Source organism: Mobula hypostoma, chromosome 5 (assembly GCF_963921235.1).
Source record: "Mobula hypostoma chromosome 5, sMobHyp1.1, whole genome shotgun sequence".
Taxonomy (NCBI): Eukaryota; Metazoa; Chordata; class Chondrichthyes; order Myliobatiformes; family Myliobatidae; genus Mobula; species Mobula hypostoma.
Window position 1 is genome coordinate 174,214,084 of NC_086101.1, and position 21,858 is coordinate 174,235,941.

Here is a 21,858-nt window from a genome sequence, read left to right on the forward strand (position 1 = left end):
GATTGATATAAAGCGCGGGGTGCATAGTTACTGTATGGAAGGTAGTCTAATGTTACTGGCATTGTTATAATAAAACGAGCAGTAGTATGAATATGTGAAACAGCAGCAATAAAAGATGACCAAAGCATGATAAGAGTGTGCCTGTGAGTTGGTGAGTTCGGGAGGGGCGGCAGGGCATTCAGGCAACGTGTTGATGTGTGCTGGGTGGCAGCAGGGTGCTTAAGGAGTCTAACATCCTGGGGGAAGAAGCTGTTACCTTGTCTGTCAATTCCAGTTCAGGGTGGGAAGGTACGATCCCTTAATGGGTTGTAGCATCAAAGAAAGTGGGCAACAGCTCAAGCAAGAAAGGGACCAAATACATTTTGAGATCAATGAATTAGCAGAGTAGCTGTCAATGCAGGGCAGCAAGTGGAGTGGGTCTGATGACTTTGGTGCAAATGAGGAAAAATGTGGCGGAATCATGAAAGAATTTGAGTTTCTGAAGGGGGAAGATGAAAGAAAAGATGCAAGTCCTTGAAAAATTCAGTTATGGAAAACTCAAAAACAGAGATGAGAGTTTCTCCCTCAGGTGGGCAGAAGCTGTGCAGAGACTGTACTACAGCAGAGCAGGAAGCCGGCAGTCTTTTGATAGAGAATGAATGGATTCAGTACCAAAAAAAATAAACAGGAAATACTAGAAAAGCTCAGCGTGTCAGACAATGTAAGCAGTCAGAAGCTCAAATAAAGGTCTGACAAACCACTGGGTCTCAGTGATGAGATTATGAAGTTAGCAATACAATGGAGCAGTACAGTGACATATTGGTGCAGTAGCAGGCCCAGGGACTCAGGTTTAATCCTGACCTCAGGTGTGGCACGAAGAATATAACTGCACAGTACAGTCCTTTGGCCCATAATATTTTGATAACCTTTTAACATAGTTTAAGATCAATCTAACCCTTCCCTCCTACATAGCCCTCCATTTTTCTATCATCTATCTGCCTATCTGAGGGTTTCTTAAATGCCCCTGATGCATCTGCCTCTACCACTACCCCTGGCAAGGTGTTCTAAGTACACATCACTGTCTGGAGTTTGCATGATCTTACTTGTGATTGCACAGGTATATACCAGGTACTCCCACATCCTAAAGATATGTGGGTAGGTTAATTAGGAATTGTACATTACCCCTAAATTGGCAAGCGATAAAAGAGTCAATGGGGAATTGAGAGAAAATTAAGTTGTACGGTTACTGCAAAAATTAGACTTACTCACTGGAATTTGGCAGAGGCGAAATGACTTACCTCCAAGTTATAGTGCAGATAAGAAAATACTGTAGATGGGTAGTGCTTAAACTAGTGTACCATAACCTTGTGAACTAAATTAAGGAATGCTGTTTTCCCAATTAAAAGCTATTTAATTTGTTATATCCGGTCCCAGTTAAATTCCAACAGATTTTCCCCTAACAGATGTTGAATACATGACAGAAATGTCATTACTTTGGGATAATATCCTGAGACCAGCTAGGTTCCATGGTAACCCTGCAACTTGCATTGGAGAAGAAAAATTATTTTTGGGAAGTTTAATTCATAGTCATACTTTATTGATCCCGGGGGAAATTGGTTTTCAAGCACTTAGGTAGATTTGCACCAAGAAATGAATTGTCAGAGTACCTCAGTTTTTTTTAAACACTTAGATTGGTTACAGCTTGATTCTGACTTAACGGTGCCACTGTAACGTAGCAGTTAGTGCAATGCTATTACAGCCAGGGGTGTCGGAATTTAAAGTTCAATTCAGATACGGTCTGTAAGGGGTCTCTGTACGTCCTCCCGGTGGAATGCATGGGTGTTCCCCTAGATGCTCTGGTTTCCTCCCACTGTACAAAGACATACCGGGTAGGATAATTGGTCATTGTCAATTGTCCTGTCATTAGGTTAGGGTTAATTGGGGTTGTCGAGGGTTGCTTGGGTGGTGAGGCTTGAATGACCAGAAGGGCATATTCTATACTGTATTGGTAAAAAAAATAAACAGTACAGTATTTAGTTCTGTGAGAATCCACAACTAGCTATTTTTAACAATGATTCTAATTTCATATTGTTATTTGAAGCTTTGAGACCACTAAGAAATAATGGTGACTATAATAGAACATATTGAGTTACCTGTATACATACATAATGGAACAGCAGAAGTCCACCAGCAGTACTGAACTAATTATTAAGCTGAAGTATGTGATTTACGGGATTTATATTTTCTTTTCTGATACTCCATATCCTGTACTCAATCACATAATTCTTATGGGGGAGATGTATGGGTGGAAAATAGTGGGGGGGGGGGTAAAAACTTGAGAGTGCACAACACAGCATTCACTTTGTTTGAAGACTATGGTGTTACAAGCCACATTAGCTTCGCTATGTGGAGCATGCCAAGAAAACCAGTTATATCCAGGAGGTGTAGGTTTTGGTGGAGAGTTGAAGACTGGAAGAGGCAGGGTATGGCCAACATCCAAGATGTTAGGATAATGGTTGAGTGGCAGCTTGCCATCCAAAAGAGAAAGGCATGGTTCCAATGGAATTATAGTTCATAAATCAATAGACAGGCTGGGAAATGCCTGTTTAGGTCAGGGAAGTGAGATTAGGCAAAATTTATAGACCAACAGATACAGGAGCAGAATTAGGCCATTATGCCCACCGATTCTGTTCCACCCGTCCAATCATGGCTAATTTGGTTTTCTTAACCCCTGGTTAAGATTTTTACTGCTATGCTGTAGGTATTTTATTTCAGCAGTTCTGAAGAGCAGTCAGTACTGCTTTCACCTTGTTTGGGTTTGAGCTGCAAAAAGGAGCTTTGTTGTTCAATTTAGGAATGCGCTTTCAGCCAATCAGGAGAGTGGAATTGCGCGAAGGTTCTGGATTCTGGGTTGAGGGTCTTTGTTGGCAGGAGCTGGGAGAAGACAGGAGGAAAGATGACTGAGGATGCTGTCCCTGTTGCACAATGTGCTTTGTGCAGATGAATGGCTTCAAGGAGGAAAGACCACACTCCCGTGGGAGACCTGTTTGTATGAGATGGATTTTGTGCAACATTCGTAAGGTGGTGCGAGCTTTCACACAGACTGAGGGTCAGTGCGTGAGTGACAGACAAGTTCAAGGTGAGCTGTAACTGAAGTGCACATTTGACTGTTAGGCCCTTTTCTTTCTTTCATTTAATAACCGTTTGCTTAAATTAACATTCTTAAATATACTTCTTTACAATTGTATGCAGTAAATCACACAAACCAGGATTTGGGTGGGCAGGACATCCTAACCTCACGGATTTGGCAGGACCAAAGTCATATACACCCTAGACATATAAAGCCTGAGAAAGGTGGGTTTCTCACGGTGGAATTCTGTAGCTGTTAGTGAGCAGCTAACAAGCCGGTTTTCCAGAGATACCCAGTGAAAGGGTTTTTTTTTCTGTTGTAACCCACTTATCAATAACTTATCCCTCAATGTCAGCAAGATGAAGGAATTGGTTGTTGACTTCAGAAGGAGTAGCGGACCGCACGACCCAATTTACATCGGTGATGCGCAAGTGGAACAGGTCAAAAGCTTTAAGTTCCTCGGAGTCAATATCACAAATGACCTGACTTGGTCCAACCAAGCAGAGTTCACTGCCAAGAAGGCCCAATAGCGCCTTTAATTCCTGAGAAAACTAAACAAATTTGGTCGGTCCCCTAAAACCCTCACTAATTTTTATAGATGCACCGTAGAAAGCATTCTTCTAGGGTGCATCACAACCTGGTATGGAAGTTGTCCTGTCCAAGACCGAAAGAAGCTGCAGAAGATCGTGAACACAGCCCAGCACATCACACAAACCAATCTTCCGTCCTTGGACTCACTTTACACCGCATGCTGTCGGAGCAGTGCTGCCAGAATAATCAAGGACACGACCCACTCAGCCAACACACTTTTCATCCCTCTTCCCTCTGGGAGAAGGTTCAGGAGCTTGAAGACTCGTACAGCCAGATCTGGGAACAGCTTCTTCCATCTGTGATAAGACTGCTGAACAGACCCTGACCCCGATTAGGGCCGTACCTGGACGGACCTGCCTCTCGGTTTTTTTGCACTCCCTTACTTTCCATTTTTCTATTTTCTATTTATGATTTATAATTTAAATTTTTAATATTTACTATTTTTAATATTTAATATTTGTAATCCAGGGAGTGGGAAGCGCAGAATCAAATATCGTTGTGATGATTGTACATTCTAGTACCAATTGTTTGGCGACAATAAAGTATAAAGTATTAATACCTTTTCAATCTTTTCCTTAAATGCATCAATGACTTGCACGTGGCCCTCCTTGGCAATGGATTCAACAGATTTTCCTTCCACCTCAGTTCTAAGAAAAGATCCCTTTATTTTGAGGTTGTTTCCTGGATTTGGAATGGGTAAGCATGTGATGTCATGACGTGGGGAAGGTGGTGAGAGGCCAGGGGCAGAGGAGAGTAAATGTGATACAGCCTCCCTGTGCAGGATCAGGAACTACTTCAGTTCTATCAGTTAACACTGAAGCAGGCCTCAGGCTTCATCAATGTCTGGTAATTCATCCTGCCTTGTTCTTATTGTTGAGCATTTTGCATGGCTATTTAATGCAACCGTGTGTGATCTGTTGTGAATAACAATCATGCTACATTTTGTAAGGATGACAGATAGCCTTCTGCAAATGATAAATAAAGTCATTTTTCAACAGAAACCAGTTGTTTTATGACTACCATTACCATTATTAGCTATTTAATTTATTTAGCTCAAGGAATTTAAATTCAATTACCATGGTGGGAATTGAACCCTTGTCTCTGGATCATTAGACTAAGCACTATATTTCTAACACAGTAACATAACAACAATGCAGCTATTCCCTAATCCCATTGGGTTTTGAGGCCATGAATCAATCAGCCATGATCTTATTGGATAGTGAAGTCGTCTCAAAGGGCACTTTGATCTCTTCCTGCTCCTGTACCTTGTACTCTGACCCATTGAAAGCAAAGCCTGTTTGGGAAACACATATGTAAGGATTCAGTGACCAATTACTATTTTTGTATGGCATCCTCATATCTAATACTTACGCCTTACATAGCAAAGGATGTCTGAGTTCATGCCTGAATTATTACCTAATTAAATAACCAAAAATACAGCAACTCTCCAGCTGACGATAGGTTCTGCTGATGCTGTAAATCCAGAGTAATGCACACTAAATGCTGAAGGAACTCAGCATGTCAGACGGTATCTATGGAGAGGAAGGAAGTGCTGACGTTTCATGTCGAGAGCCTTTGACAAGACAGATGTATCAAATAGTTGAAGGTGGGACTGAGACTTTTTTCTCCCCAATAGAATTTAAGCCTAATTCAAATTTTCAAAGATTAACTTGTACAAAGTCAAGAAGTGAGTACAGGGTGCGAGTGTGTGGAAGGGTGTGTTGGGAAAGGATATTTATCAAAATACCTAGTGAGCAGGAAATATTATCCTGCTTCCTTAATTTTAATTTTTAGAGAAAAATAACTCAGCATTGGGACTGGCTCTTCAGTCAACGATGTTTGTGCTGACCATGATCCCAAATTAAACTAATGTTGTCGGCCTGCATGTGGTCTATATCCTCCCCTTCCCTGTTGTTCATTCTAAATATTTCAGACAGCTGCGGTGGCCTTTATAAAATCTTCCATTTTTTTGCTCAATAGATTGCACATTTTACATTGAATGGAAAAGCTAACAAAAAGTGATAGACAGAACCCAGTCCATCACACTCCTACAAGGAATGCTGCCACAAGAAAACGGCATCCGTCATCATGGACCCCTACCATCTACACCAAGCTATCTGCATTCATCACCTCCCGTCAGCATATTCCAGTCACCTATCAGTCTCTGTGTAAAATACTTGGCTTGCAAATTTCCCTGTAACCTCTCCCACCTGAAATCCACCTTTTCTGATATTTTCACCTTGGGGAAAAATAATCTGATTGCCCACCCTATCGAAGCCCCTCATAATTTTATATACTACCTGGCCACTCCTCAGCCTCTGTCACTACACTGCAGAGAAAACAACCCAAGTTTGTCCACTCTATCCTTATGGTTAATACTCCTCTCCAATCCAGGTTTCATACCAGTGAATATCTTCTTCACGTTCTCCAAAGCCTCCACGTCTTTCCAGTATTGCGGCAACCAGGACTGAACTGAATTGAATTGAATTGAATGATCTTCATTATCATTATACATAGGTACAATGAAACTCTGTTTGGCTTCGTCTCAGGCAATTAAATAAAGCGGTAGATAAAAACAAGACAGTAATAGAAAAACAGTATTAAATAGATAATTAGCAGAAAATAAGTTGCAGCAGCACCAGAATATCACGGTAATGCACAAAGTGCCGTTAGTGCAAGTATTTGAGTCCTTGTGTCTGCATGTGTGTGCTCACAGTTTCAGTCATTGTTCTGTGGGAGCGGTGTGATGGAGGCCATAACCCTGGGATAGAAGCTGTTCCTCAGTCTATTTGCTCTGGCTTTCAGTGTCCTGAACCTTTTGCTGGACAGCAGTGGGTCAAACAGGGAGCGGCCGGGGTGTGTGGTGTGTGGTGTCTCTGGTTATGCTGATTGCTTTCCTCCTGAGTCTGCTGGAATAGATGGTACCCAGATGTGATTTAACCAGAGTTTTATACACCTTCAGCATAACCTGCCAATTTTAATCTCAGTTCCCCATTGCCCTCACCCCAAATGTAATTATGCCACCTTACTAACATCTGTTGCTTCTCCAGAGAACTATTGACTTGCACCCTAGGATTCCTCTGGCCATCAATGTTCCTGTCATTTACCACATACTTGCCGCTTGTGTTTGACCTTCCAAAGAGTAACACCTCACACTGAAGACTGAATATGTTACAAAACTTCCAGATGGATCACGTCAAAACAAACAGCAGTGTGGGCTGAAATCCAGCTGTTTATTAGATAAACCTCTAAACATATTTGTGGCCCAGTGGCAGGGATGTACCACCCTAATCGTAAAGCCTCTCAAGAATACATTCATTTGCTAAAAGTTCAAAGCCAGGATACTTAAGAAAGACAGATAGGTTGTGTCCGATGAATTCTACTCAATGTGGCCCCAGAATAGAAAGTCTGCAGATCCTATTTTGATCTAAGCATTTTAGGAATCGCAATAGCTTAATGTCAGTTGAGCAATGGAAAGTCATGGCTAACAAGGGAAAATCTGCAGATGCTGGAAATCCAAGTAACAAACACAAAATGCTGAAGGAACTCAGCAGGCCAGGCAGCATCTATGGAAAAGAGTACAGTCGACATTCCAGGCTGAGACCCTTCAACAGGATGGATTGAAAAGAAAGGGGGAGTGGTAAAGTAAGGGGTTGGGATGTTGATTGGTGAAAGGGATACAGGGCTGGAGAAGTGGGTATCTAATAGGAGAGGACAGAAAGCCACAGAAGAAAGAAAAATTGGGGAGGAGCACCAGACAGAGGCAGAGGGCAGGCAAGGAGATAAGGTGAGAGGGGGAAATGGGATAAGGGGGTGGGCCATTACCAGAAGTTCAAGAAATCGATGTTCATGGCATCAGGTTGTAAGCTACCCAAACGGAACATAAGATGTTGCTCCTCTAACCTGAGTGTGGCCTCATCGTGACAGAAGAGGAGGCCATGGATAGACATGTTGGAATGGAATGGGAAGGGGAATTAAATTGGTTGGCCACTGGGAGATCCTTCTTTTCTGGTGGACAGAGCGTAGGTGCTCAGCGAAGCAGCTCAGTGTAGGGTCTCACCACTATACAAGAGGCCACACTGGGAGCACCGGATAAAATAACCATATAACCATATAATAATTACAGCATGGAAACAGGCCATCTTGGCCCTTCTAGTCCATGCCGACCTCTTACACTCACCTTGTCCCACCGACCTGCACTCAGCCCATAACCCTCCATTCTTTTCCTGTCCATATAGCTATCCAATTTAACCTTAAATGACAACATCGAACCTGCCTCAACGACTTCTGCTGGAAGCTCGTTCCACACAGCTACCACTCTCTGAGTAAAGAAGTTCCCCCTCATGTTACCCCTAAACTTTTGCCCTTTAACACTCAACTCATGTCCTCTTGTTTGAATCTCCCCCACTCTCAATGGAAAAAGCCTATCCATGTCAACTCTGTCTATCCTCCTCATAATTTTAAATACCTCTATCAAGTCCCCCCTCAACCTTCTATGCTCCAAAGAATAAAGACTCAACTTGTTCAACCTTTCTCTGTAACTTAGGTGATGAAACCCAGGCAACATTCCAGTAAATCTTCTCTGTACTCTATTTTGTTGACATCTTTCCTATAATTCGGTGACCAGAACTGTACACAATACTCCAAATTTGGCCTTACCAATGCCTTGTACAATTTCAACATTACATCCCAACTCCTATACTCAATGCTCTGATTTATAAAGGCCAGCAAACCAAAAGCTTTCTTCACCATCCTATCCACATGAGGTTCCACCTTCAGGGAACTATGCACCATTATACCTAGATCCTTCTGTTCGACTGCATTCTTCAGTGCCCTATCATTTACCATGTATGTCCTATTCTTTTAAATAATAGATGACCCCTACAGACTCACAGGTGAAGTGTCGCCTCACCTGGAAGGACTGTTTGGGGCCCAAAATGGTAATGAGGGAGGAGGTGTAGGGGAGGTGTAGCACTTGCAAGGATAAGTGCCAGGAGGGAGATCAGTGGGAAGAGAAGAATGGACAAGGGAGTCGCTTAGGCAGCAATCCCTGTGGAAAACAGAAAGCAGTGGGGAGGGAAAGATGTGCTTGGTGGTGGGATTCCATTGGAGATGACAGAAGTTATGAAGAATTATGTGCTGGACACAGAGGCTGGTGGGGTGACAGGTGAGGACAAGAGGAACCCTATTCCTGGTGGAATGATGGGCAGATGGGGTGAGGACAGATGTGCATGGAATGGAAGAGATGCGGTTGAGGGCAACATTGATGGTGGAAGAAGGGAACTCCTTTCTTTGAAGAAAGAGGACATCTCTTTCATTATGGCTATTGCTTTTGACACTCTTAACTAGTTGCATTATAGTAAATTCTCTGTCTGTCATGTTACAATAACATTCTCTACAAATTGATAGAAAACAAGAATTGAACATATGGGTATTTAGCTTTGGTATTGGATAAGGCAGTTCTGGTGCATAGAAGTAAAATAATTCCTATCCCTGAGGGCAATTTCTTGGAAATATTTTCCACAGCACTGCAGTTTTCTTTATAATCTGTTTTTAAACTTCACTCTTACAGCAGATAATATTGTAGTTTGCCTTGCAAGGGTGAACTTGAGAGCCATCACATGGATATTGATCACATGTCTTTTATTATCTTTGTTACGGATGTGGTATATTCCAAGAGTTAAACTAACAGTGCAAGGATAGTCATGTAACTGGAGCTGCACTTAAGTAGCAAATGATTTCATTTTAATATGTCTGAGCTGGCTATGATATCAAATTTAGTAAACATATAGTGGTTTAAAGTACATTAATACTCATGCAATTCATATTTTTGTCAGGCAACTTGAAGGATTCTGTTTCACTGCATCATAAACCTCACCAGTGAATAAGCAGCAAATTTCTTATGTTCTGAAAATGTCATTAGAATCTTACATAAAATATATTGCAGCAAATTAAACAATAATTCCCATAAAGTGGATTTTGTCTAATTTATAGACAGCTATTTTTTATAGCAGGCGTACATAATAATCTGCTCAAGCCTGGTTCACAAATCAGTGCGTCATTCATTTCTGGCTGTAATATAATTATGGTGAACACCACTACCAAGCATATCAGGTATTGTTCCTTGTGTCTGAGTCTAGTGCCACCCACTGCTGAGTTTCAATTACCTTCCTCTACAGCAGGTCCTCCCAACCTTTTTTTCTGCCATGGAGCCTTGCCATTGGCCGAGGGGTTCATGGGCCCCAGGCTGGGATCCCCACCTTTACAATGAGTCATAGCCATCATTTTAACAAGGCGTCCCTTGTCAAATCAGTTTGTCATTTCTGCTGTCGTAGCCTCACAAAGAGAAAATTGTTTCGCTAGACATCGGTCGTTATGGAATTTTAAAACTCCGCAAGGACTGTCCCAAGCCCAACTGTGAAAGGAGAGGGGTTGGGCAAGCGGCTAGAAACCTCATCCTATGAAAACCTAGAGCTACAGAAACAACAACAGAAGCTCCAAAGACCTCATCCCTGGGAGAGGAAGTATACACCAAGAAGGCGGGCTGCAATTGGGACAACTTGAAAGACTAGTCAAGGATAAAGGACTCTGGCAAGCTGCTGTCAGGACCCTATTCCCCAGTTGGAGTGACGGCCTTAAGTAAAAAAATTAAGAATCCTTAACTTCTAAAGCCCTGTGACAATTATTGTTCAGCTTCAGTACTGGAGAAAAATGTCTAATTGCTATTTTTAATTAAGATACCTTTTGGGCTGTTTAAACAATCTGCCTGATGCATTTTATTCTTCATTATGTGAAAATAAGCTTTTCATTTTCATCCAATGTCTCTATTTCAGCAAAGCCTGGAAAAGAAAGGAATGTCTTAATTCAGTCCCTGGCCTTACAACCTTCCAAAGTTATGGATTCTTCAGGTACAATACATTATTTGTTTTCCTGCTTATATCAGATTCAGACACATGTAACAGTCATGAAGCATTCTGAAGAAGGGTGCAGTGACTGGAATTTATTTCATTAATTCAACACAGCAGCATTGATTTATGGTCATGATTTGAGTTGATATTGTACCAGCTCCAAACTGATTCCTTTGTTACTGTTCAAAGTGATGTGCAGCAAGTTGTTTTAATGATTTTCCACTGCCAGTTTTCTCCTATCTTTTTCCTTCTCTGAAATTGGACTCATTAAGAAACCTTACCCTGAGTTACAATGAAAAATTTGGAATAAAATAATGGTTGCAGTAGACTCATGAATGTGTTACCATTCTTCAAGTAATCATCTTCCACTAATCCCTCATTGAAATTACCAATTTTTACTTTTGTTTCCTTACAGTGACTGTTAGCAGATTCCTTAAAAGTGAGGAATCAAATCTTTAAAGTCCAACTCTTTAAGACTAAGCCGATGCTAATTTGTGCAGGGATTTAGATGGATAACAAGAGAAGACATGTTGTAGTTTCCCCTCTTCTGTCCCAAAGGGTCAAATCCAATGCCACAAGGATGTACAAATGAGATAAGAATACTCAGCCCAGATTGATGCTGATAGAATCTAGTAACCTTCTAGTTCACAGAGTTTAGACAACACTGTACGACATCCAGTGAGTCTTCAGAGGAAGACACAGAGAACAGTTATGTAATTTATTAGAAAGTGGAATGAAGACCATGAATCAAACGAAATTCAAAATACTGTTTGGAATTATATTCACATTTAATTATAAAGCATGTACACTTTCTTCTACTTATTCATTAATGATTAACTAAATAAGATAAATCTATTTTAATGTCTTTTTGATGAAATACTCTTTCATTACAACCATAAGACAAATAGAATCATATTTTTGAATTAAGGAGCCTTCTTAAGCATTGGTGTAGGGGTGTTAGAAACAGCTGCTTACAAAAGAAACATCAGATTTGAAATGGCATGCAAAATGCACACTTGTGTCTGTGAACTGAAAGACCACACCAATTCACAATCTATTTTTAGGAATCCCTTAGGACCAATTGTTGCTATCTAATAAACTTGTGGAAAGAAAAAGAGCAGTAACTGCAGATAAAAGCTCTTCAAGTGTTATATTGTGATAGTTGCAATTGCCCAAGGCATCTTAGAATAGTGTGTTTACAATATTGCATTTTTCATTATAAGACTGAGGAGATCAAAAATGATACAGAAAATGATTTCTTTCAGTTTTCATTATCAAACAGAACAAAACTGAACTGATAAAATAAATATCTATGGATTTCTGTCTGATTAATTTGGTGAATATTTAAACTTCAGGTTATTTGTTATCAAGAAGAAAAATCCCAGAAGAAGAAACTGCAGTCCTTGAATCATACCTGATAAAATTTCCAAGACTTCACTTTTAACTCCTTTCAGTGGAGCTTGGCATCAGCCCAGTCTTGCACTTTGGGCATTTGTAGTCACTTCCTCATGAAGTCTCTGAAGATTCTGGATGATAATAACACAGGGGCAAAGAATTACCAACCAACAATGGCCACACTACCACTGTGCAGTCTCCACTGCCCATTGAAGTAAATATAAAATGCAATTCTTCAACAGCGGCGGAGACAAGCTGTTTGCTTCAGGCTATGTAATCATTCAGTATAGACATATTGTAATAACTCTGTTTTAACCCCTTTGCCTTTCCAGATAACCCACTGGAACAGTCGTCATTCAAAGTTCTGTTTCCGACTCATTGCTAAATGTACGTTTTCAATAATTACGGATCATTTGTTTTGGAGTTCTGGATTATATTAAAAAATACTTGCATTTGTGAAGCACCTTTCACGATCTCTGCAAGACCACAATGGACTTCACAACTTTTTCAGTGCATCTACTATTCTCATGACAATCCCCAAAGGTTTTAGATCACTAAAATTTTTATGCATGGACGTGCTTTACCTGTAATATCTATAGTATACAGCTAATCTCATGTTCTATATTTATAATTTCTTATTAAATAAAATAATGCTAATCAGTCCTTTGAATCTCTGTCACTCTCCAACCAACCCTATTGATCCCAATCTCTCAATTATTTCTCCCACACATATCACCAGATGTTCCCCTGATTCCTGCACTTCTACCAGTTCTGAAACAAACAACTGAAATGTCAAAATAACAACTTCTCACAGGAATATATGACTTGAAAACATTTGAAAACAAATCCACATGCTAGAATTTTATTCAGCATGCAAAATATATTTATTGCATTGTGACACCTATAAAGCTTTTTATCTAAAACACATTTTATAATATTTTACATACTATGCAGAAGGCTGAGCAGAACCAGCTTAGCTGCCAAATGTTCCTTGTCCTATATCAAAGTGTACAATGATGACATATGGGACTTTAGAATTTCTCCCAGCCATTGAAATCTTTAATTTGATTGAAAAGCAAATATGTAACGTTATTTTGTTTGCATCCTAAATCTGAAGCCAAAATGACCAAAATATGGGTCACATGACCAAAAAGTTTATCTTGATACAAAGATATGTTTGAACCGATCCCTTAAGAAGTAAAACCTCAGCGTTGAAGCTTTTCATATTTAGTTCTGTGTTTCCACTTGCAATGGATGAAGGCCGATACACCATATTGATGGAAGAAAAAGGACACAAGGGCAAATGCTAATTGCATGAATTAATAATTTTTTCCCAGTTCCTGGCAGCTAATTTAAAGTTGGTATAAACAGCTTCGATTTACGTGATCCACCATGGACATGGGATGTTATCCTTGATGTTTTAGTGGATTGAAAATGAGGGGAAAAGCAGATTAGAGAGTTATGTCCAGTGAGAGGGAGGGTTTCACCAATCAACATCACATAAACCATGATATCTACCAATAAGGATGTCAAGGATGTCAACTAGACTCCTTAATACAGACTAATTCATTCATTATGTGTAACCTCAAAACAAATAAAAATAGCAGATCAAAGACTCAAGTAGTAGATACTGTACAACAGATACACAATGGTGATAAGATGCAATCACATATCTATTGGTACATTTATCATACTTTTTTAACATCAGAGTTGGTAACAGGATACACTGTAGTATTTTCTATAATCTGATGATCATTTTTTTTTGCACAGGCACTAAAATCACAAGTGAGCAAACAATGTGAGTTCCAATAAAAATAACTGGTAATGACATAAAGTTTTAAAAAAATCAAAGGGGATCAAAGAACAACAGGAATATGAACAAAAATATACTGCACTTAATAGAACCAGATTAAAGAGTGCAGTATTAAAGGCAATGATGGGCCTAGAAGGAGAAGGGGGTACTGATGTTATTTAGTATTTCAGTAATATTATAGAGAGAATCAGTGCTAATGAAGGGATGGAATAAAATCAGAAGCAATGAAGTTACTGAATTATCAAGAAAAAAGGTAGACTGTAAGGCTGAGATGAGGTATATGGAACAGGAAAAAGATCATCCAGAGCATAAAGCTTAGAAGTATGTGGTCTCATGTTTCTTTGCTGTATTGTTCATGTATTTCCATGTACAAGTTCAACATCATGCTTTGAATGCCACTCAACCGGAGTCCAGGTTTTCATTTCATTTCAATTCCAATAAAAATTGTTGAGCAATCTTTAAGGTTAATAAATACTGCATATTTTGATCAGAATTACACTGTATACTAGTTATATAAAGCAAAAGATTAAAGATGAAAGACTAGTTTTACTTGTCACATGTACATAGAAACATACAGTGAAATGTGATCATTTGCGTTAAATCAAACCAGTGTAGTTGTGCTGGGCAGCCCACCACAGTTGCCACACTTCTGAGCATGCCCAGGACTCACTAACCCAAACCATGCATCTTTGGTAAGTGGAAGGGAACCAGATCACCCAAAGGAAATGCATGCAGTCTCAAGTTGAATGTACAAACTCATTAAACCGCAATCAGTGATCACTGGTGCTGTAAATTGATGTGCTAACCGCTATCAAAGGTAACATGTTCGTGGACAGTAGGCATGGACAACACAATCAGGAAGCCTTTATCAGCTGACAAACTAGAAAACCTGAATCTAGCTGTGAACCCAGATGCCTCAGTTATAGTTATGGCTCCTCCCTAATGTCCCATTGGAGCTGCTTTCAGTCCATTATGCCTTTACTGACCAGGTCCTTATCCCAAAAAGAACAAAAACTGAAAGTTCCAGAAAATTTCAGGCAGCATCATGGAAAGAGATTACTAAATCATGTTTGTAACCCTTTGTGAGGACAAAGATTTGATATCCTTTTTTTAATGTTTTAACCAAGTGTAAATTGCTTCACAATGAGATGCTCAAGCTTTGCATTTCCCTTCCCTCATGATTTTATTTTTCTCTTTTCCTCTCATTGTTGCTTAAATATTAAACAGAATTCTCTTCAGACAAAGTTCCCTAGAAGCAAGGTTCCTGAACTCGTCCTTCTGGAAACATAATACATTGGAAACAACCTAAAGGAAGTCACTTTGGGTCATTGTGGGAATAAGAGGGCCAGATTTGAAAGTGCAATATTTAACATGATGATGGGACTTGAAGGAGAAAAAGGTATAGTTGTGCATTTAATATTTGAGTAATCTTGTAAATATATTGCTTAAGCATTCTTTGTTGTTCAGATGATTCATTATGGTTATACGTAGGACACTACAAGATTGATTTGTGCATACCTTGTTTAAAGTAAAAACAAAGTTCATGACTTATCCCAGGCTCACTTGTCTTCCTTTGAACTAGTGTAATGTTTTGAAATTACAAAATGTAACATGTACAAATGAGTTTAATATGGACCGCTATGCTATATGATAGTTGGGGGAAGCTTCTGCTCTGCACCATAAATGTAAGGTGGTCAAAAGAGAGTGTGAAGACCCGTAAGACCATAAGACATAGGAACAGAATTAGGCCATTTGGCCCACTGAGTCTCCTCTGCCATTCCATCATGGCTGATTTATTATCCCTTTCAACTTCATTTTCCTGCTTTCTCCCCTTTCATACACTAATTAATCAAGAACTTAACTTACTCCACATTGAATAGATTCAATGACTTGATCTCCACAGCTGTCCATGGCAATGAATTCCACAGATTCACCACCCTCTGGCTAAAGAACTATCTCTTCATCTCTGTTCTAAATGGATGTCCCTCTATTCTTAGGCTGTGCACTCTGAAGACTCACCCACTGTAGGAAACATTCTCTCTGCATCCACACTACTTTGGCTTTTAGTCATAGTCATAGTCATACTTTATTGATCCCGGGGGAAATTGGTTTTCGTTACAGTTGCACCATAAATAATAAATAGTAATAGAACCATAAATAGTTAAATAGTAATATGTAAATTATGCCAGCAAATTATGAAATAAATCCAGGACCAGCCTATCGGCTCAGGGTGTCTGACCCTCCAAGGGAGGAGTTGTAAAGTTTGATGGCCACAGGCAGGAATGTCTTCCTATGATGCTCTGTGCTGCATCTCGGAGGAATGAGTCTCTGGCTGAATGTACTCCTGTGCCCACCCAGTACATTATGTAGTGGATGGGAGACATTGACCAAGATGGCATGCAACTTAGACAGCATCCTCTTTTCAGACACCACCGCCAGAGAGTCCAGTTCCATCCCCACAACATCACTGGCCTTACAAATGAGTTTGTTGATTCTGTTGGTGTCTGCTACACTCAGCCTGCTGCCCCAGCACACAACAGCAAACATGATAGCACTGGCCACCACAGACTCGTAGAACATCCTCAGCATCGTCCGGTAGATGTTAAAGGATCTCAGTCTCCTCAGGAAATAGAGACGGTTCTGACCCTTCTTGTAGACAGCCTCAGTGTTCTTTGACCAGTCCAGTTTATTGTCAATTCATATCCCCAGGTATTTGTAATCCTCCACCATGTCCACACTGACCCCCTGGATGGAAACAGGGGTCACCGATACCTTAGCTCTCCTCAGGTCTACCACCAGCTCCTTAGTCTTTTTCACATTAAGCTGCAGATAATTCTGCTCACATCATGTGACAAAGTTTCCTACTGTAGCCCTGTACTCAACCTCATCTCCCTTGCTGATGCATCCAACTATGGCAGAGTCATCAGAAAACTTCTGAAGATGACAAGACTCTGTGCAGTCGTTGAAGTCCGAGGTGTAAATGGTGAAGAGAAAGGGAGACAAGACAGTCCCCTGTGGAGCCCCAGTGCTGCTGATCACTCTGTCGGACACACAGTGTTGCAAGCACACGTACCGTGGTCTGCCAGTCAGGTAATCAAGAATCCATGATACCAGGAAAGGATCCACCTGCATTGCTGTCAGCTTCTCCCCAGCAGAGCAGGGCGGATGGTGTTGAACACACTGGAGAAGTCAAAAAACATGACCCTCGCAGTGCTTGCTGGCTTTTTGATAGTTGATAAGTTTCAATGAGATGCCCATCATTCTTCTAAACTCCAATGAATACAGGTCCAGAACTATCAAATTATCCTCTGATGCCAGTGTCCCTTTTCTTAGATAAGGAGCCCAAAACTGCTTACAATACTCCAAGTTCAGTCTGGCCAATGCCTTATAAATCCTCAACATTACATCCTTGCTCTTATATTCCAGTTCTCTCAAAATGACTGCTATTTGCCTTCCTTACCACCAACTCAACCTGTAAGCTAACCTTTAAGAAATCCTGCACAATGACTCCGATGTCCCTCTGCACCTCTGATTTTTGAATTTTCTCCCCATTTAGAAAATAGTCTACTCCTTTATTCCATTGACCAAACTGCATGACCAATTACTTCTCAACACTACATTCCATATGCCAGCTCCTTGTCCATTCTCCAACTCCGTCTTTCTTCAAACTCCTTGCTTTCTCAACACTACTTGCCCCTCCACCTATCTTTGTATCATCCATAAATTTGGCCACAAAGACATCAGTTCTGTCATCCAAATCATTGGCACGTAACATGAAAATGAACAGTCTCAACACTGATCCCTGTGGAACAACACTACTCACTGGCAGCCAACCAGAAAAAGTCCCCTTTATTTCCACTCTTTGCCTCCTGCCCATCAGCCAATGCTCTATCCATGCTAGTACATTTCCTGCAAAACCATGTGCTCTCATCTTGTTAAGCATCCTCATATGCAACACCTTGTCAAAGATCTTATGAAAATCCAAGTAAACAATATCCATTGACTCACTTTAATCTATACTGCCATTTATTTCCCCAAATAATTCTAACAAATTTGACAGGCAAGGTTTTCCTTTAACGAAACTATGCTGACTTTGGTTTATTTTATCATGTTCCTACAAGTACCCCAAAACCTCATCCTTATTAATGGAGTCCAACATCTTCCCAACCATTGAAGTCAGCCTAACTGGCCTATAATTTCCTTTCTTCTGCCTCCCTCCTTTCTTAAGGAGTGGAGTGACATTTGCAATTTTCCAATCCTCTGCAACCATTCCAGAATCTACTGATTCTTCAAAGATCATTACCAATGCCTCCACAATCACTTCAGCTACATCTTTCAGAGTCCTGGGGTGTAATCCATCTGATCCAAGTGATTTATCTACCTTCATAACTTTCAGATTCCCAAGCATCTTCTCCTTTAGTAATTGCATCTGCACTCACTTTTGCCCCCTGACATTCTTGAATTTCTGGCATACTGCTAGTTCCTTGCACAGTGAAGACTGATAGAAAATACTTGCTAAGTTTGTCTGCCATTTACTTGTCCCCCGTTACCACCTCTTCAATGCTATTTTCCAGAGGTCCTATATCCATTCTCCTCTCTTTTACTCTTTATACATATATCTGAAAAAAAAACTTGTTTTTTAGTATACATATTTCTGAGTAGCTTACAATCATATTTAATCATTTCTCTTTGTATGGCTTTTTTAGTTGCCTTCTGTTGTTCTTTTTAAAAGCTTCCCAATCTACTAACTTCCCTCTAGTTTTTGCTATTTTATATAAATATGCTATATTATATCTCTTTTCCTTTCATGTCATCTTTGACTTCCCTTATCAGCCACAGTTGTCTCATCCACCTTTAGAATACTTCTTCATCTTTGGGATGTATCTACCCTACACCTTCTGAACTGTTTCCATATGCTCCAGCCACTGCTGTTTTGCCATTATACTAAGTGGGTTTCCTCTGGGTGTTCCAGTTTCCTCCCACATTCTAAAGACAAATGGGTTAATGAGTTGCTGGCATTCTATGTAGATGGCTGTGCATGGTGACACTCATGGGCTGCTCAACACAATTCATGATGATTTTATCAGATACAAATAGCGCATATCACTATATTGTTTCAAAATTTCAATGTTCATGTGACAATGAAGCTAATATTAATCTTAGGTTACAGCCTTTTCAACCTTTTTTTGACTCTTTTGCATTCACAGAAAACAATTAAGCTACCTTTATAGTATGGAAGGAACATGGAGCAAGGGAGATATCCACAAGGTCACATGCAAACTCTGCGCAGACAGCACTCAAGATCAGAGTCAAGCCTGAGTTTCTGGAGCTGTGAGGTAGCTTTCCTTACTTAATGTTAGCCAGTCAATACATTTTTGATTTGAAGTGAATAATTAGCATCTATGGAAATAACCTCTGCTTGAACTTTCTTCTGATTTGTGCTGTTTTAGCACTTTAAAAAGATTGTATTTTTAAAGGTTCATCATTGTTATTTGTTTTGATAAATTTTAGCTAATTATAAATCCAATATTTTCATGATTGTCATTAATGATTGCAGATTATGATTCAAGTACTTTTTGTCTTCAAATCACTTGAATTTAAATTTCCTAGCTCTCATGGGAAGAGTAGATTGTGGCAAAATTCTTATGGCCTACCCTCCTGCACCAATCTGAGGGTATCTAAAGTTATGAGTGAAATCACACTATGTGGTGCAAACAAACAAATCCTAAATATGCTAACATGGAGCATTGCTATCTGAATTTTCAATAGGCAAGTTAATCTGTAAAAGATTAAATAATTTAGTATAAACATACCTTACATCCAATATGCTATCCATTTATTGAGAGTGAAGTGAGGTGCTGAGACAGGAAATTGATAAGACAAAAACAACTGCATAAAAATAATTCCTGCAGTCCTCAACTTATACCACTGAAATTGAAGACGTATTTAGGAAACATCATGAAATAATAATTATAACTGGAAAGTTTCAGTTGGCACAAGACCATGCATTCAAGTTAAATGTGCCAAGAATACCCAAGGAAATGCAAGCAGGAAAAGGGGACATGTGAGTGAACACTTTACAGCTCATTAAATATAGAAGATCAGAATACCGGAGACATCTATTTATGCAGCAAGTTCAGATACATGATTTTGAGAATTATATACCAGTTAACTTGATGGGAATTTAATGGGAAAAGCAATGAAAGCCTCTTATAAAATAAAATAATTATTGTAATGGCGCTATTCAATATATTTGGCATGGAGTAAAATAGCATTCGTGATTCAGCAATTAAAATGTGCATCACTGTGCAAGATGCCATCTTAATCTGTGCACAGACACTAAAGGGCACTAACATCAATAGGTGCGCAAAATTTGTACATGTCACAACAGTAATTCATGAAGGCTTAATAAGTGCAAAGGCAATGCATTTAAACATCAGCTTGTGCCAAACAAATATGTATGTGTTCTTTTAAACAGAATGGATTCCACGACTGATTATCATAACTGTTCCATATAACTATGATCTTTAAAAATAAAACACTTCATAGAGTTCTTAATAAAAAGCATATGGCTAAAATGAATACTCTTGAGGGAAAATTAAGCAGTGGGACTTGGTTAAGAAAATAACGAGATAATGGTGATGAAAGATCAGTGGAAGCAGCTGTAATTGTGACCAGCTAGCATATATTTCAATGTTAAGGATATTTATACATGACTTTAATGAGCACTAACTAATGAACATCAAAGATTGGAGATGTTATTTTGAACCATTAGTAAACAGAATATTCATGGGGAACTCTTGGGATGCAAAAAGTGGATTAGCAATAGGACTAAAGAGTTAGGAACATAACTTCATATTAAAACATTGGGAAATCTGGCTTCAGAGAAGATGCAATGGAACTACGTAGATCAAGAATATTAAAAAGCTACAGCTATGAGTAAAAAATGCAGAGGTCAAAACCTCTAGTGTTAAAGAAAGATGTTTATTGGAACACTCCAATAAGGCACAGGTATTCAGTTATGCTAAGATTTACATTGTGGGTATACCTGCTTATTAATGCAAATATCTAATCAGCCAATCATGTGGCAGCGAGACAATGCATAAATGCATACAGACGTGGTCAAAATGTTCAGTAGTTGTTCAAACCGAACATTAGATGGGGTACAAATGTGATCTAAGTGACTTTGACCATGGAACAATTGTTGGTGCCAGATGAGATGGTTCGAGGATCTCAGAAACTGCAGATGTTCTGGGATTTTCACACACAACAGTTTCTAGAGTTTATAGAGAATGGAGCAAGAAACAAAAGAAGACATCCAGTAAGTGGTAGTTCCGTGGGCAAAAATGCTTTGTTAATGAGAGAGGGTAGAGGAGAAAGGAGAGGCTGGTTGAAGCTGATAGGAAGGCAACAGTAGCTTCAAGGATGGGCACCAGGGTAACATAATGGTTCGTGCATTGCTATTACAACTTGTGTCGCTGGGGTTTGGATTTCATTTCCAAAGCGGTCTGTAAAGAGTTTGTACATTCTCCCCATGACCACATAGGTTTCCTCCATTTGCTCCAGTTTCCTTTCACCATCTAATGATGTACCATTTAGTAGGTTAACTGGTCAATATAAATTGTCCTGTGATTAGGCTAGGGTTAGGTAGGTGGGATGCTGGATCATAAAGGCCTGTTCCATACTATATCTCTAAATTAATAAAATAAACACATAAATAAATGACTCAAGTAACCACTTGTTATAAAAATGGTGTGCAGCAGATTATCACAAACTACAACACATTGAATGATGAAGTGAATGGGTGGTAGTAGAAAATGACCCCATCAGGTTCCATTTCTGTACCTAATAAAGTAGTGACAAGTTGTATTTTGTTGTTCATATACTCTAATTAACTTGAAGCTTAGAAGAATGAAGAAAATACAGTGTTCACAGATTTGTAAATGTAGTGACCCAATAAATTTGGCAACACTGATCATGGACCAACTTATGTTAGGCTACGTCCACACTACACCGGATAATTTTGAAAATGAAGCTTTTTC

General features: G+C 39.6%; 1 protein-coding gene across 7 annotated transcripts in view; it reads right to left on the reverse strand.

Annotated features, from left to right (window-relative positions):
• Nucleotides 1-21,858, reverse strand: part of tenm3 (teneurin transmembrane protein 3) — a 2,629,382-nt gene that overhangs the window by 1,802,006 nt on the left and 805,518 nt on the right. For all 7 annotated transcript variants that reach the window (XM_063049436.1, XM_063049434.1, XM_063049437.1 and 4 more), the window contains exon 4: nucleotides 12,023-12,134. The gene's annotated coding sequence lies outside the window, so the exon portion shown is untranslated. The remainder of the gene's footprint in view (nucleotides 1-12,022; nucleotides 12,135-21,858) is intronic.